Genomic DNA, 5099 nt, shown 5'->3' with positions numbered 1-5099 from the left:
GAAGGGGCTCGGTGAGACAAAGGAACCATCAGAACTGTATCTGAAGGGGCACCGGGGAGGCTCGGTCGGTGAAGCATCTGCCTTCTGCTCCTGGGATGGAGCCCTGCATCAGGCTCCCTGCTCGGTGGGGAGCCTGCTTCTCTCCCCTCACCCCCATCCCCCCACTGCCCGTGCCCTCTCTCTCTTTCTCTCCAATAAATAAGAAGGAGGAGGAGGAGGAGGAGGGAGAAGCAGAAGAGACGGCTTCACACAAGCCCTATTCAAAAATTTCACCTGACGTGTGGCTCTGAGCCCCTTTATATAGAAGCCTGGTGCCACCCATCACAATAGAAAGGAACTGTATCTGGAGTTTGTGGCTCTGGGGGGCTCTGGGACACATCAGAACAGGCAGGGGCTCTGTGTTTTCAGTGCCTGGTGCTAGGAGCAGTGGCAGGACCAGGTACCTGATGGGAGAGCTTTAAGGGCAGAGGACGGCCACAAGGGGCCTGGAGTAAACGAGCCTGTTTAGAGCTCCCAGGAGAGCCCCTTGGGGGATCCCAGAAATAACTGGGTCAGATTCTATGGGGAAGGAAGGGAGATCCTGCCTGGGCAAGTGAGGACAACCAGCCTGCGACATCTGAGACTTGACTGCACAGGGGGTGAGAAGCAGAGAAGTTCCAGACACAGATTAATTAACTTTTAAAACAATTTAATGAAAAGCTATTTTAAAAACGTAACAGTACCATGTCCATTCAGTGTGTAGTGCACACAGATACTTCAGATAGCCTGAAGTCTGAAGTACATTAGATTTCACCCCAGGCTGACATAGGAAGTGTGCTGGTTAAACAAGCCAACTTTGGGTTTATAGTAAAGTTGAAAGATGTAATGGATATCTGGATTTATATCAGGATTCAGCAAATTTGGGTCTACATCATGGAAATAATAATCCAGCTCTTCTCTGCACTGGTCAGATGCCACATGAAGAATTTACTTCTAAGAGCCACGTTTTAGGAAGACATGAACAAATGTGAAGTCAGGCAAGGGCAACTGGGTGGAGGGAAGGATCCAGAAATCTGTTATCTGAGAAATTAAAGTTATGGAAATATTTGGGAAGGACCATCAGAGAGCTGTGTTTGAGTGTCAGAAGAGCGGCTGGATGGGAAAAGAGGCTGAGCTTGCCCTGTAATGTTCCAGAAGGTAGAATTTGAACCATAGAAAGGAAAGTTATAAGGGCAGAGATCTTGGCTCTATTTAAGAAAGAACTTTCTATCTGATTGCTTCTTCCAAAGAGGCTGGCCTGAGCTGGGAGCTGAGTCCTTGGGCTTGTGTGAGGCAGGGTCCATTAGCTGTGGGAGGCTGGGACAGAGCCACCAAATCTGCCAGGGATAATAGTGCTGAGACCACAGGCACGAATGGAGAAGACAGGAGAGGAGCCAAGCCTCAGGAGCCAGACAGATAGACGGAGAGCAAGCAGTATTGGCCAAAGCTCAGCTGGTGGTCACCCATCGGTGGCTCAATGGAATATGTGCAGAGCCATCATCTTAAAGAGTCCATGTTATAATAGAGTCAGTCTCTGGCAAAGCCAGCCTGTCAGGAAATATTCTGATCCTAGAGGTGTTCAACAAATGCTTGGTGACCATCCATACTTTCATGGGTTTTCAATTTGGTTCTTAAATTTTAATCGTGGTAAAATACACTTGACATAAAATGTACCATCTTCAATGTTCTTACACTGCACCATTTTTAGTTGACATTTCAGTGGTATTAAGGACATTCCCATTGTCGGACAGCCATCCCCACCATCCATCTCTAGAACTTTTCTCCTCTTGAAAAATTGAAACTCTGTCGCCATGAAACACTGACTCCCCATTCCTCCTCCCCCCAGCCTCTGGCCACTATCATTTTACTTTGTGTCTCAGTGAATTTGACTGTTCAGAGTACCTCACATAAGTGGAATCATACAGTATTCGTCTCTCGGTGGCTGGCTCATTTCATTCAGCATAACGTCCACAAGATTCATCCATGTTGGAACACATGGCAGAATTTCCCTCCTTTTGAATAATGTATGGACATACCACATTTTGTTTATCCATTCATCCATCAATAAACACTTGGATCAGTTGGATTGGGTCAATTTTATAGCAGGCCCTCGGGTAGGCACTGAAGTCAATATGATAACTGATCACACGGTTGCCTTAGGAGAGGGAGAAAGGGCTGGGGCAGGGGAGTGAGAACGTGGCAGATATGTAAGCTGATTTTAATAATACCCTTTGAATAATAACATTATAAAAAGTCTGTGTAGCCTACAGTGGGTACACAGTAAAAGGAGACATGAGTTCTGGGGTTGGTACAAAGGGAGAGGAGAGATTATTTCTTAAAGAGGCCATGTCTGAGCTGATGAGATCAATAATGCTAGAGAACCTTTCTTGAAAAGCTTGCGTCTGGACAACTTGCAGACAGCAGCTCCCAAAAAGCTGGATCAGTCACAGCTAACTCCTTGGGACAGCTTTTAAATAATATTGATCCCAGTTCCCAAGCCCAGAAACTCTCGTTTGGTGAATCTAGGGTGGAGGGCAGGAGTTTGTATCTTAAACAGCCCCTCTTGGTGATTTTGATGTGTCAGTAGGCGTAGCAAGCATTGGGGAAGCATTAAAGGTTATAAGGTTAGGTTTGCACTTTTTTTTTTTTTTTTTAAGAGAGAGAGTGCGCCTGAGGCTGGGGGGGAGGGTGGGGTGCACAGAAGGAGAGAGAGAATCTTAAGCAGACTCTACTTTCAGTGTGGAGCCTGACATGAGGCTCGACCCCATGATCCTGAGATCATGACCTGAGCCAGAACCAAGAGTCAGATGTTTAACTGACTGAGCCACCCAGGTGCCCCTTTTACTTGTGTGTTTTTGTTTTTGTTTCTGGTTTTTTTGGTTTGCATTTTAGATAAACCTCTCTGACCTCACTGTGGAGGGGGCAAGGACAAGGAGTCAAAAGAACCCAAGGTAGAGAAACTAGTTCCAGACCATCGTACAATATTCCATGGAATAGAGATGCTGAAGCTGGGCCTTTATGATGTGTGCACACCTACTTGGTATGTACCTACTATTTGTTACTATTTGTTACCCAGACTAGACTGAAAATCCCTTCCACTTCTAAGATTCTATATCTTACTGACAATTTATCTATCTATCTAAGAACATATATATATATTTCAATTTGGTTCTTAAATTTTTAATCGTTTCTTTACAGGTTCCATAGACCACTTTTGACTAAGAAAACTGTAGAAAGTTAGTAACTGCCACAAGCAGATGCCAGGCCGCGGCACATGTCAATTTTCCAGAGTCCTGCTTTGCGAGGTGTCCGAATGCACTGCTCCGGGTCTCGGTTCACACTCGCTGGAATCAGTCACGGCAGAGTTTAGTCCACAGGTTGCTTCTCGCTGGATTTCTTTGTAAACTCTTCAGCATTCTTACAGAATTTTTTATGGTCCTTAGAGTGTTCTTCAGCTAGGGAGGCCCAAAGTGGGTGCTCGGGCGGGGGGTCGTTCGTGCTATGAGGGACTGGATTACTTGGTTGGTTTGGGTTGCTGGCTTCCAGTTTTCAGCACTAATTACCGGCAGACAGATCTGCCCCTTTTTATCCATGTTTAGGTGATAGATCTTCGTTTTAAATGAGATCTTTGGTGGTTTGAATGGGTACTCTGCTGGAAAGTTGATTTCGATTCTGAAGGCCCGCTTATATGGAGGGTTCTCAGGAACAAGCCCTCACCAAGTCAATAAATTACCTTCATCAACCTGGAAGTTTTTCATTCCACATTTGTGGATTTCTTTAAGCTCCTTCATCAGCCTCCTGCTGGCCACCATTTGGATCTGGTGCTGCTGTTTTCCCATATATATGTATATATACATATATATGTATAATTTATTTATTTGAGAGAGAGAGAGAGAGAGCATGAGCAGTGGGGAGGGGGAGAGGGAGAAGCAGGCTCCCCACTGAGCAGCAAGCCCAATTCGGGACTCAGTCCCAGGACCCTGAGATCATGACCTGAGCTGAAGGCAGACGATTAACTGGCTGCACCACCCAGGCGCCCCCCCCACCCCCCATTGATTATATTTAAAGATGCTTTGATCAGTAGAATGTGGCAGAAAGGAGGTTGTTTGAGTTCTGAGCCTCGGTTGTAAAAGACTTTGCAAGCTTCCTCTCTTGCTCATCCCAGAACCTTGCTGCTATGTCAACAAACCCGGACCAACCTGCCAGACAAGGTATAACTACACAAAACAGAGATAAGCTATTTTGGCTGAACTGGGAGATGACCACAAGTACATGAGTGAACCCAGCCAAGATCAGAGGGAAACCGCCTGGCTGATTTTAGCCAAATTGCCAATCTACAGAATTAAGGGCCAAATGGTCTGATCAATGTTTAAGCCACTAAGTTTTGGGGTGCTCTGTTATGCAGCAAAAAGTAACTAATATACTCCCTTTGGCCCTAGGGCCTTTACATATGCTGTTCTCTTTGCTTAAAACACTCCCCTCTTGGCCTAGTTAACTTTTTTTTTTAAAGATTTTGTTTATTTGTCAGAGCACAAGCAGGGGGAACGGCAGGCTCCCCACGGAGCAAGGAGCCCGATGTGGGACTTGGTCCCAGGACTCCGGGATCATGACCTGAGCCAAAGGCAGACACTTAACCAACTGAGCCTCCCAGGTGCCCCTGCCTAGTTAACTCTTACTCATCACTGATCAGAAGAGTTTTCTCTGATCTGGATTAGCTTAAATCCCTCCACTTCAGGTTCACATTGCATTTTACATCCCTCTACTGCAATAGTTGTAATCTTATATTTCTCTGTGTGTATTATTGAATTACAGTCTTTCTTTCTCCAAGGCTAGACTATAAGCTTCATGAGTCCAGGAACAGCATCTGTTTTGCTCACCAGTACATTCTAGCACCTAGTACAGTCCCCAGCACATAGTAGGTGCTCACAGAGCATTGGTTGAACAAAAGATTATGTTACAGCCCTGGAGGACACAAGCCTTTGGGGGTTCTTCTTTAAAATAGCCCTCACACCAGTCCTCTCCTCCCACTCTCAGGGGAATTAACTGCATGAGAATGTGCTTTGTAATTTTTAAAGGTCTGT

The 5099-nt window shown here is 45.7% G+C and overlaps 1 pseudogene; it reads right to left on the bottom strand.

Moving 5' to 3' along the window:
• Positions 1-3384: 3384 nt before the first annotated feature.
• On the bottom strand, positions 3385-3830 carry LOC113910945 (annotated as a pseudogene).
• Between the last annotated feature and the right edge of the window lie 1269 nt (positions 3831-5099).

This window comes from Zalophus californianus, chromosome 4 (assembly GCF_009762305.2).
Source record: "Zalophus californianus isolate mZalCal1 chromosome 4, mZalCal1.pri.v2, whole genome shotgun sequence".
In the NCBI taxonomy this organism is placed as follows: Eukaryota; Metazoa; Chordata; class Mammalia; order Carnivora; family Otariidae; genus Zalophus; species Zalophus californianus.
This window is presented reverse-complemented; position numbering and strand designations above follow the sequence as displayed.